The following is a 13,528-nucleotide window of genomic DNA, read 5'->3' as shown; positions in this document are numbered from 1 at the left end:
CTGATAGGTAGACAGTGTAAAAGGGTGTCAGAAGAATAATTGCTGCCTTTGAGTTGTGTTGGAGAAGAGTATTGAATATCTATCCCTCAACTGCCAATAGAGCCAAGTCTGTCTTGGACGAAGTGCAACCAGAGTGCTCCTTAGAGGCATAATGGCAAATCTTTGTGGCTCCTACACTGGGCATGTTGTTAGGATGGGCCAGTCCTTGGCAGAGACATCAAGCTAGGAAAGGTGGAGGGTCAGGAAGAGAGAGGAAGCTCTTCCACAAGATAAAAATAGGACAGTGAATTCAAGCATATCAGAAATGGTGACAGACCAGGACAGGGTTCCATTCTGCTTTTCATAAGGTTGCAGTGTGTAATATATGACTTGATGGCACCTAAAACCAGAATGGAATGGTCGCCAGGCGTGGACCTCTATTGTAATCTGTGAGATTTTCACTGGCTCTTTTGTTAGTTTACTGAGCCTTCTTTCATAGTCAGTCTTTTTTTATAGAATCTCCATTGAAACCTGTGCAGGATTGGAGCAGCACGCCGGTGGTGTCAGCATGTTTGATGCATTGGCTAAGGTACTGAACCTAGGCCTCCCACACAGCAAAGCACGGATTTGTAAATACTGGCTCTGGGGGCATAATAGCATGTGGTGCTACTGTCCAAAAGGCTATGCTTCTGAGGGTTTGAATCGACACGTTAGGGGGGAAATAAATAGTCCCTTCCTTTGAAAGGTTTACAGCCTGGGAAACTTGGTGGAGTGTCACTAGGAGCAGAGCAGGACTTTGTGGAAATGAGTTAGAGGGTGGGGAAATGTTAAAGCGTCAAGTAATTTTTGACTTGGGTCCAATAACATATTACTGATTGTGGTAGTATTATTGTTAGGGGGTCAGTATAGAACAGAAGGTAAGACCATCAGTTCCTGAATCACATCCCAGTTCTGCTACTTCTGGGTTCTCTTTGCCTTGAATTAGAACTGACTCGTATTTGGAGGGTAAGTGAAAGAAAGATCCCCAATAAAAAGCATTGAAACAGTAATTGTAACAGTGGGCTCAAATGTGTCAAAGATGGTGAGGATGACACAGGTTAGGGCAGGGTTCAGATCTGTTGTTCATAGGGTCTCCACGAGTAGTACTCAGCTCATCCACACTTAACATGTTAACAGCTCATATGGGAACAGATTTCATATGTGTCTCAGACCTTTTTGTGGGTTCATACTGACAACGGCATCTTCTTTGAGTTAGCAGAGCAGCGCCGTATAGACTATGCTACTAGAGCCAGCCACAATGGGCTTGTGTGTGTGCCAGAAATCGTCAGAATTGCACAGGACAGAACAGGGTTCAGATCTCACTATGAGTCGTACTAGACTCAACAGCACCTAACTACTAGAGCCTGACACTGACTAGCTGTATAAATTCTACAAAGTTAACTTTTTCAGGCTTCAGTTTCCAATCCATAGTAATAGTATCAGCCTCTTAGGGTAGTTAAACCCACTATTTTTGAGTTACCTTCCCATTAGGTTTCTGAGGCTGTAAATCTTAGAAGGATACTGTCCATCTTCTGTGAAGCAGCTGGTGAATTTTCAGCCACCACCACTTCAGTTGGCAGCCTGGCAGCACACTAGGTTCCTACTCGTCACTGCCGTACACTGGGTTTAGGGCTCTAAGTCTCTGGGAGCAGACTGTCCCTCTTTCTCTTACAGAGCAGGAGGGTTTTAGCCACCAGTTTCTTGGTTAGCAGCCCAGCGTTATGCCATTAGGGCTGCCCACGATGACGGTAATAGTAGTGGATGTTCACATTCTTAACACAGTGCCCAGTTTCTAAGAAAAGTTTAGTAAATGTCAGGTATTATTACTTCCTAGCTTGGCTCTTCATCCTGTTTGACTCTGAGGGTTATCTAAAAAAATCCTGTGTGCCCATTCAGGATGAGTTACTGTCATAATTGTAGAAACAGAGGTCTGTGGGCAAGATAAAAATGGGGATAGCTTTAACAGATTAATTAAATAAATCAAGGCCTTAGAGTCAGTGTACCAAAAAGAATTTGTCAGTATTCAGAAAAATAAGTAGGTAGATCATGTAACACAGCCATTGAAAATCCTGTTTCAGAAAAAAATTCAGGATGTTTATAATAAACATATTCCTTCTTCATATGAAAATTAGAAAGATACAAAGCAGTACATATAAGATTTTAATAACATTATGTAATTTGTGTTACAGAAAACACAAAAAAATAAATTTAAAAAAACAAAAAAAGAATATTTTGAAATAATTAATGGTGATAAACAATAATGAGATTTTAAAGAACCTCTTTTCTTATTGTGTACTTTTCTTTGATACTTTCATCATCTAAAAGAACAAATAATGCTTTTTAAATTAGGGAGGAAAATAGTATGACACATATTTTTGAACTGTGCAAGGGTTGTTGAAATTATTTTATAGCGCTACAAAGGCTATAGGTAATTTAAAGGAGATAGTATCCCTTTTGTCAGTGGTCAGCCTTTGGCGATTGTGCATCTGTTTGAAATCTCTTTTATTGTGACAGGGCCTGATACCTTCCTTTATTCATTCTTCACTCCTTTCGCAGTATTTGTTCAGCACTTGTGCCAAACTGTCTAGTATGGATATATCTGTATTGCCTGTTGAAGTGAAACTTTGTATGTATTTTTAATAGTGTTTTAAGACATCAGAGATGTGGTTTCTGAAGATTGTTTTCAGTAGCCAAAGTATGTCTGTAATTTTGTTGTTGTTGACTCATCCAAAGTAAGTGAGCTCTCCTGGCATAATCCATAGATAGTTGTGCTGGCTGCTTTGCTAGTTCGAATCTGGTAGTAGCTCCATGGAAAAAAGATGTGTAATCTCAGGCAGTTTACAGCGTCCAGAAACCTGCTGGAGCAGTGAGTCAGTTTGTACTTGAGGGCAATGAGAGAGAGTGGTAATTTCAGTAGGTCATGTTGTGGTAAAAATTCAGCAGGAGTTTATATAAATATATATTTGTTCTAATTGAGTACATTAATAAAAGTATTGTTACAGTATCCTGAGTAATTAATTAAAATTTATATTCAGAATAGTTAGAAACTATCTGACTACATACAAGAAGCTTTTTAGAAACAGGTTTTTTTATAATATCTACTTCTGGATACCCTACATTAATACTGCATTTAAAATAAATTGAGTGTTGATTTCACTTTATTCATGAATATTTTTAGTAGTTGGAGAAAAGCTGTGGTAGTTCCCAACTGTGTTAGAAACAGTTGTCAAGTGTGGTTCTTTAAACCGTGAGACTGGGAGCTGTTTCTAAACACAGTTGTTACTAGCACAGATTGGCCTAAGTTTCCATCCAGTCTGATCTGCGGCTATGGGTAAGGAATAGAAACTATATATAGTGTTTGTGGGGAGTGAAATACTTAATTCCAGAAACTACCTTCAACTTTAGAACTTTAGGCTAATCTGTAACCAGAAAATGTATGGATTTTAACTCTTAGTTAAATCAGTAATATTGTTTCCAGCAAAAGCTGTAGTTGTAAAGGTATTCAAAATTGAGATATTCAGCTCTCTCACAATGTGAGATTTAAGTCTCTTATTGAAGTGAATCCCAATATAAATTTTCACTAGGATTTAAACAAAAAATCTGGAAGATTATTTTTTCACTAAGGAATCATATTTAAACTCTAGGAAATTTTACTTATTCCTGTGATTCTTATTAGTAAGGAAGATTCTTATTTTTACTTTAATGGCGTTTGGTGAGGATTTTTTAAATATAATCTAAAATTGTACTGACCACACATCATTGCTAATGAGTTCTTGGGGTAAAATAGTTGAAATTGGAATGTGCTGAAAGTGTTAAAAAAACGCATTGAAATTTGAAGATTTAGTCTAAAAATGAACTATCTCTAATTTTACTGATTACATGTTGAAATGGTAATAGATGTTTTGGGTTGAGTAAATCATTGAAATTCATTTCACTGGGTTTTTTTTAACATTTTAAATGTTACTGCTCAAAAATTTATGAAGATATAATTTCTTTTTTAAATTAAAAGATAAGTGTTCTAGAACTTATGATTGAAATGTAATATTTTTGTATTGAGAATTGCTTTGTGTTTTGTTGATTTGGGGGTTTGTTCCCTTCTTTTAAAATGGGCTTGTATTACAGTTTGATGTCTAAATATTTGCATTCATAGCTGTCAAATTAAAAAGCTGAAAATTCCAGTAAAAATTATTGAGGCTTTGTAGTTGTCTCCAAAGTATAGCTAAAATACTTTACATATTTATTTTTATTTGGAACCAGTTTGGCAGTTACCATTGATTACTTACTGGATTTATTGTTTATTTAACAATTTTTTTTTATTTTGTATGTGTTAAGTCTTTTTGAGGGAATGTTCTGTAGCTTTAAAAGGGAATAAGAAAATAGTGTATGTACAAGTAAGTTATTTTATGGGTTTGGAGATAGGAACTGTGTCTAGCCTTTTCTTTTTCTGTGAGATAAAAGTAATTCATAACCTCCTACTGATGATTTCTGGAGGAAAAACTTGTTGAAATGTATAATATTAAAGAGTTCTTGGTGGGTGAGAGCCAACATATATTGAGGACTAAACCATAGGTAGGTACCAAATTGAACACTGAGGAAGAATATATAAAATCTTTCAAAGGGCTCGTGCCATCCTGTTTTAAAGTTTTGTTAGAGAATCATGGCATATATACCGGAAAAGTGAGTAATTAATCAAGGAGGGCACATGTGCAGCACAATAGAGGAGTTTACGTGATGATGAGACACTGAGGACTGGTTGTTCTGTGTCAAGTCAACTGTGAACCCAATCTGAACCCTGCTGTGTGCCATCTTCACTGTCTCCAACACACTTGAACCTATTGTTAGTCTTGTTAGTGCTCTAATGACATCAAGTTGGAACTGACCCATAGCAGACCCTCCAGCAGGTTTTCCGAGGTGGTAACTCACACTGGAGGAGATAGTCCACTGGCCATGTTTCTCCTGGATTGGAACCACTTATTTTTGGATTGGCCAAGTCTCTAATGACAAGTTAGTGTTCATAGAGTCATAACTGACTCATAGCTGACCCTCCAGTGGGTTTCCAGAGGCAGTAAAATTGTAGGGGAAGAGATTGCCCAGCCTTCTCCCAAAGAGCAGCTGGTGGATTCAAATCATCAGCCTTCGAGTTAGCGCAGCTCTTTACCACTAACACACCAGAGCTCCCTCTAATGACTCAAGATTCTTACAAAAACTCATTGCCATCAAGTCAGAGCCATTGCTGCCCTCCAACAGGTTTTCTAGAGCAGATTGCCCGTCTTTTTTCTTTTTTTTTTTTCTTTTTTTTTTCAGAGCAGCTGGTAGTTTTCAACCATCCACCTTTGAGTTGGCAGCACAAAGCTCTACCCGGTAGGCCCCCAGAGCTCCTTGACTAGAGATTGTTGTTGTTAGATGCCTGCAACTCATAGCGATCCTATGTACAACAACCCTAAATCCTGCTCTATCCTGTGCCAGTTTCATTGTCTCAGACTCACCTACCACCATTACCCCAGTCACTGAGTCAATCCATCTCATCGAGGGTCTTCCTCTCCTGTGCTGTTCCTACATCCTCCCAAGCATGGTGTCCCTATCCAAGGACTGGTCCGTCTTGCAACATGTCCAAAATATGTCAGATGAAGCTTCAGAATCCTTGTATCCAAAGAGCAGCCTAATTTCACCCTCTTTAGGATGAACCTATTTGTTCTCTTACCAGTCTATGATATACTCAGTACTCCAGCACCACAGCTCAAAGGCATCAATTCTCCTCCTATTATCCCTAGTCATTGTCCAGCTCTCCGCATCAGGCATACCTTAGTCTCCAGACTGACATTGTTGCTCTTCAGTACTTTGGAGAAGTTTCTGACAGCAAACTTTTTTCAATGCAATTCATCTTTTCATTTTCTGACTGCTGGTACCAAAAGTATTGATTGTGGATCCTAGCAAACTAAAGCTGTTAACAATCTCAATCTCTTCACCATCTATCTATCATGCTGCTGCTGCTGCTGCTGCTGCTGCTGCTGCTGCTGCCAGTTGGCCCAGATGAGAGAATTTTTGTTTTCTTGCTAATGAGTTTCAATTGTTATTTAAGGCTGCAGTCAGTCCTTGACCTTCTGCAGCAAGCGCTTCAGATCTTCCTCATTTCAGCAAGCAGGATTGGGTCATCTACATAACGCAAATTGTTGATGAATCTTCATCCAATCTTGATTCCACAGTTCTCATAGAGCCCAGCCTCCCAGGTAATCTATTCTTCATTCAGATTGAAAATGTATAGGGATAGGACACATCCTTGATGTACACTCTTCCCAGTTTTAAGTATGCAGTGTTTCCTTGCTCTATTCTGATGACTGCCTTTTTCTTGGTCCAAGTACAGGTTTTGCATAAGCATAATTTAGTGTTCTGGGATTCCCATTCTTCTCAGAGTTAGCCACAGTTTATTGTGATCCACACTGTCAAATGCCTTTTAGTTAATGAAACATGCATAGACATTCCTCTGGTACTCCCTGCTTTCCTCCAAGATCCATCTAACATTAGCTATATTATCCCTAGTACCATAGCCTTTCCTAAACCCAGCCTGCACTTCTGTCATTTCTTTGTTGATGTGCTACTCCAGTCGTTTTTGGATAATTTTCAACAGAAGCTTGCTTACATTTGATATTAACAATATTGTTCAATAATTTCCACACTCTGTCAGGTCACCTTTCTTTGGAATGGGAACATACACAGATTTCTTTCAGTCAGTAGGCCAGGTGGTTGTCCTGCAGATTTCTTGGCACAATTTGGTGAGACATCCAGGGCAGTATCTATTTGTTGAAATATGTTAGTTGGTATGCCATCAATTCCTGGGGCCTTTGTTTTTTGCCAGTTCTTTGAAAGCAGCTTGAACATCTTCCTTCATCACCTTGCTCATACATTGTTTCATTAAATTCTTCTGTTTCGGCCATATTATTTTGGTACAATGACTCTGTATAGTCTTTCCATCTTCTTATAATAAATACTTCCTGGATCATTTAATATTCTGCCCAAAGCATCCTTAAGTATTAACAACTTGAGGCTTGAATTTGTTCTTCAGTTCCTTCAGCTTAAATGCTGAGCAAGTTTGGCGCCTTTGATTTTCTTACTCCAGCTCTTTGCACAATTCATTATAATACTTTGTCTTCCCACACTACCCTTTGAAGCTTTCTGTTCAACTTAATATCTTGATTTCTTCCCTTTGCTTTGGCTTCTCGGCGCTCTAGTGCAATATTCAGAGTCTCTTCTGACATCTATCTTGTTCTTCCTCTGACTTTGTAATAACTACCTGCATTATTCCTTAACGATATTCTTGATAGCCTCCTCCCACAGCTCATCTGGTCTTTGCTCATTAGTGTTCAAGGCATCTAACCTGTTCCTGAGATGGTTTTGAAATGCAGTTGGGATAGACTCAAGGTCAGATTTTGGTTCTCGTGGATTTGATTTTCCTTATCTTCAGCTTAAACTTGCATATGAGTAGTTGGTCTGTTACACAGTCAGCACCTGGCCTAATTTTCACAGCTGATGTTGGTTTCTCCAGCAATTCTTTCCACAGATATAATCGTTCTTATTCCTATATATATAATCAGGTGAAATCCGTGTATATAGCCTGTGTTTGTTTCTTATAAAATGTACTTGCAATGAATAATTGTTGATTGTGCAAAATTCTGTTATTCTATCTCCAGCTTCATTTGTCACCAAGTCCATGTTTTCCAACTATTGATCCTTCTTCTCTGTTCCCCGCTTTTGCATTCCAGTCACCCATTATTATTAATGCATCTTAATTGCATGTTCGATCAGTCTCTGACTGCAAAAGTTGGTAGAAGTCTTCATTTCCTCCTTTTTGGCTCTGATTATTGGTGCATATATCTGAATGATGGTGGTATTCTCAGGACTTCCTTGTAAGTGTATGGCTATTACCGTGTCACAACATTGTATTTCAAGATGGATCTAGAAACGACATTTTTTAACTATGAAAGGAACCCCATTTTTCCTCACCTTTTCATCTCCAGCATAGTAGATCATACCACCGTCTGGCTCAAAATGTCCCATGCCAGTCCATCTCATTTTGCCAATATCTAGTATGTCCATATTTAAGTGTTCCATTTCTTTCTTTCCAGTACCCAATTTTTCCTACATTTGTGGTTCTCACATTCCATGTTCCACTCACTATTTCTGCTTAGAACTGTTCCTCCTCCTTTGTGCTTCCATACTTGAGGGCTCAGTCTCAGTTGCAATATTTGCTAGTCTAAGTGTGCTCTATTGTACACAGGGTTTTTGAAGGCCTGCTGTTTTGGAAGTGGATAGCCAATCCTTCTTCCTAGTCTGTCTTAATTTGAATACTCAGATTAAGAACAGTATCTGATAGACAAACTATTTTGTTGTGTGTTTGTTTTTTTTAAAATTCTTTTTTATAGACATTTTACAGAAAAGAGGAGATAAAAGGTATTTCCCCAGTTGTAGAAATAACCAGTAGATTCACGTCTTTGCTTAAGCCAGAAAGATCCCCTTGTTTGAGTCCCTCTTTTATTATGCTGATTCTCAGAAGAGGTAATGATAGTTTGTTTTGAAAACTGTATTAAAATTTAGCACAGTTATTTTTGGAACTGAGCTTTGAGTGCTGTAGAATAGGAGAGTTTTTGGAAAAGGAAAGTTGAGAGATCTGTGACATGCATGATGATTTAAATGTGTAGCTTCTTGGATTTATTTGGTGTGACTGTCAGGCTGCAACTAAATTAGCTAACACTTTTTCTTTCCTAGTATCACCTCTGACTTCCCTCTTTTTCACTATTTGCTATGTTGCCAGTGAGATAGAACAATTCAGAGCTGGGGATGGGCATCTGCCGTTAATAAAATCTTGCTGACTTTAGACAGGTTGGATGAGGTGGGAGAGAGAGAAGGAGTTATGTAGACTACTAGTAACTGGCCCACTCCTGGGAGCATGGCCCACAAGAGCTCATGGCAGTGTCACTTCCACACAAACACAGACATCAAGCACATGACAAGACTAAATTGTAAGGAAAGAAGGAGCATATCGCGGGCTTCCAGAAACAAAGCAGCAGGTGGAAGCTAGAATTGCTGTGAAGTACAGGGGCCTCATAATCCCAAGTATACATTTTAAGAAGAGTTAATGGCGGTGCATTGTGTAGCATGTTGAACAGTGGTTCAGACCCACCAACTGCTCTGCAGAAGAAAGATGAGGGCAATCCCCTCGAGATAAGATTTATAGCCAGGGAAGCCCAATGGAGGGTTGGTATGAGTCAGAACCAAATCTCAGTGGGTTTGGTTTTATGATTCGTGTTGTAATGGGTATAGGGTGGGATTTTAGTGCAGGTGGGGCTAAGGGATGTGGTCTTGGACCTTTTCAAAAGAGGAGAGTTTAGCAATGAGACTTAAATGTGAGGAATAGGGCCTAAAATAATTCATGAATTGTGTGCATAGAGATTAGAAAAAGTTGCCACTAGTTAACCCTCTAATAAAAACAAATCCAATCCTAGAATTTTCTAAAAGATAATGTAAAATAAGTATAAAATGCCTGAAGGGATAAAAGGAAAGGAAACATGATGAAGTAACAGAACAGTATATTAAAATGAACAGTAAAACTTGGAAAACAAAATCAAGTAAACTTTTAGAAATTAGAACATAGCTATGGAAATTAGAGAAATGGCAGATTAAACAGATAATCCTTCCTTGACTGAAACAAGTAACTGTGTATGTGTATATATATTTGGTGACAGACCTAAAATACACACAATTAAAAATAAAGGACTAAACACGTAACTTACTCTTGCCTTCCAGGAAGAACGGGCTCATAGCTGATCCTCCATTGAGTGGTTCTGTAACTGTAAACTGCCCAGGAATAGATGCCCACCTTTCTCCTGCAGAGCTGCTGGTGGATTCAAACCCCACACACCCCTGATGGACTGTGCCACCAGCACTCTTTAGACATAACTCATCAAAAGCTCATTGCTCTGGTGTGGGAACTGACTCATAGCTGACCCTCCAGTGGTTTCTGAGGCAGTATACCACACAGGGACGAGATTGCCCATCTTTTTCCCCTTGGGGGGACCCAGTGATGGGTTTGACAGACAAGCACGCTGTGCTTTTGAGTTAACAGCACAGCCTTGACAGACTAAGCCAGCAGAACTCCCAAGATACAACCAGACAAAAACCCAAAACTTCAAACTGCTTTTATCAGGAAAAGTGGATATTTTAACAGAGAAAGCATTATTGGCAGAGCCATCACATAATGATGAAAGGAGTGATTGACCAGGAAAGTATGAGGTTAAGTCTTCATGTCCACATGACATTATCTCTGAGTACAGAACAACAAAAATGTAGACTTCTGAGAAGAAATGGGCTTCCTATAAATACAGTGGGAGGCATTAGCACATACCATTAGAAACTCACAGTCCTCCGCAACCTCCAGAAAAATTAAAGACAGAATACTTGAACAGTACAGTTAACAAGTGTGCTCTTTTGGACACATTTAAACTGTCTTCTGGGAAAGACTGTTTATATTCGCTTTCAAGCACATGTGCAGCATTTCTAGAAACTGACCACATTCACATTAGGGGGCTCTGCTGATGTAGTCCATACGGGCAGTGCAGTGCTGACCTAAAGGACTCTGACTCTGCCCAGTGGTTCAGATCCACCCAGGGCTCTGAGAGACCAAGATACAGTCTTTTCACTGGAGATCAGCTGTGAGTTGGTTCCATCTTCACAGCAGTGAGTGAGTTAACCACATAGATGACCATTTCAAGGCTCCCTTAGTGGCAGTTGTCATGTCACACAGCTATATTTTCTTAATACAGTGTTACTTGTTGTTGGCTACTGAGTTGACAGCAACTCGTTGTGACCTTAGGAACAACAGATTGGAAATTTGCCCTACCCTGCAACAACATGGAGATCTCAGCCCTGCTAAAGAACGTTGTTGCAGGCTCATTGTTGCATAATTAATGGAAACATTAATTTATTTGGTTTTCCACATTTCATTTGAAAGACATTTATATAGAAATGAAATAGCTAAAACATTGAAAACTTAGTATGAACTATAACATCCTCAGACATAGGTTAAGCTTGTTATGAGGGGGAGACAGTCCCTGGAGAAGGGCATCATGCTTGAAAAAGTAAGTCAGCAAAGAGAGAAGACTGTCACCGAGATGAACCAACGACACTTGCCCTTACATGTGGCAGAGATGGTAAGGGTGGTGCTCAGAAGGGTCCCTGTGAGCTAGAGCTGTTGTGGTGATGTGACAGTGTTTTGTATATGTGGTTTTATTTAGTTCTTAAATATAAGACAATACTGGGAATATCTCTTGAGAGATGGAAAAAACCTGAGGCTTGAAAATGTTTATTTGCCCAATAGCTGTTAGCCAGAAAAGTTCTACTTATTAAGTTTTGCATTGTTATAGCTTCCCCCTTTCAAATACTTTTTTTTATTGCAAAATGTAGCCAGATAGAAGAAGGTATCTAAAAGCAAAAATATGACTTAAATTATTATTACATCATTACCCTTCTTTCAATACATAAGAGCGGAAAACCCCAGATGAGATGGATTGACACAGTAACTGGGGGAATGGGGATTAGATGTGTTGGAGTTAGGGAGACTGGCTTAGGATAGGGCAGGCTTCAGAGCTACTGTGCACAGGGCCGCTGTGAGTCTCAGGCAACTCTGTGGTACCTAATACAATACCTAGAGGTCAAGAACTAGAACTTAGTTGACCATTACAGCCTTTTTTTAAAATTACTTTTTTATGTGTGTACCGTCATATCAGATCTGACTGGTACAGGAAGAGATTGTTCCTCTTTCAGCAGAGCATCTGGTGGATTCGAACCACACACCTCTGGGATTGCAGTGCAGCTTCTTGCCACCATTACAGCCTTTTTATGTGCCCCGTTCTGATAGCTTCCTTCCCATTAAAAATGTTTTATAGTAATCCATTTCCAGCCTTCTTTTTTTTTAATAATAGCTTTACTATAAAAGTGTATATTCCTAAACAGTATATTTTGGTCTTGCTTTTTCTTGTGCAGTTTGGTTTTGCCATGTAGGATTTCCAGTAGGTGAGGTTTGAGGCAGCCTTCCTAGGTCTTGGTGTATACTTTCAACAGGAAATATATGATGTGCAGTAACTTTTCTTTCACTAATACAATACTCATTGTTAAATTTATTAACTCATTCTAGATTACAAAATAATCTGATTTCCCCCCCCCCTCTTAAATTTTCTGTTCATTGCTGGAAAGTTAGAATGTGTCTTTAGGGAACCTTTCTTCCTTTCATCAGCTAATACTCCAGGTGGGTCCCCCAAGTATAAGCCCTGCCCTTTATATTTATTTACATACTTATATTTTCATGAGTAGACACATATATGAGCATAGGTTATGTTTTCATTTACTTTAAAACATATGCACAAAAAACCTATATGCACATACTAAACACATTTTTGTATAGTTTGGGTTTTATACTTAATATGTATTAGAAATACTTTCACATTAGTCTATATAGAACTGTTTTATATTGTTTGTACTAGCTAATTCACAGGTGCCCCAAGTTACAAGCATCTGACTTATATGTTGTTATGTGCTACTAAGTCACCAGTGACTCATAGTGACTCTGTGCACAGCAGTTCTGAAGCCTGCCCTATCCTGAGCCAGTCTCACTGACTCCAGCACACCCGTTACCCCAGTTACTGTGTCAGTCTGCCTCATTTGAGATCTTCTCCCCCATGCTGTCCCTCCACCCTTTCAAGGATGAGATCCTTCTCCAAGGACTGGCCCCTCCTGGCAACATGCCCACAGTATGTGAGATGGAGCTCCAGAATCCTTGCTTTCAAGGAGAAACTTGGTTTCATCCTCTTCTGGACAGATCTGTTTCTCTTGGTAGTGATGTTTTGTTCAATACTCCAGCACCACAGCTCAAAGGCATTTATTCCACTTTTCTAGTTCTTAGTCATTGTTCAGCTTTCTGATGCATGTGAAGACTGACTTATGTAAACAACTCTTAAAACCAAAACATACTGCCATTGGGTCAGTTCCTATTCATAGCAACCAACACAGAGAAAACTGCCTTCTGTTTGTCCCAAAGAGTGTTTGGTGGGTTTGAACAACTGACTTTTTGGTTAGCAGCCTTAACCACAGTGCCCCAAAAGATTTTAGATAGCTCTTCCACTCCCCAAAAATATTCTCAGTTAACTACCACTGAATCAGTTTTGACATAAAATCACCCTCCCTTGTGTTTCCAAGGCTGTACATTTTATAGGAGGAAGTGGCCCATCTTTCTCTGGTGGTGGATTCAAACTACTGAAGATGGTTATCAGCACAACACACTACAGACAGCACAACCAAAGCTCCTCACACAACTCTTAGTTGCCATTAAATGTATACATTTGCCCTCACTTTGCAACAGTTGAACCTGTCCCTACTCTGAACCACTATCTCTTCTACTTTGCTACCTGCTCAGGAAGCTTTTAAGAGGACTTTGAAGGCCAGAGCTTGTTTTGTTTTGTTTTCT

This window comes from Elephantulus edwardii, unplaced genomic scaffold (assembly GCF_000299155.1).
Source record: "Elephantulus edwardii isolate Elephantulus edwardi_28Jun2011 unplaced genomic scaffold, EleEdw1.0 scaffold00011, whole genome shotgun sequence".
Taxonomy (NCBI): Eukaryota; Metazoa; Chordata; class Mammalia; order Macroscelidea; family Macroscelididae; genus Elephantulus; species Elephantulus edwardii.
Note: the sequence above shows the minus strand (reverse complement) of the source record.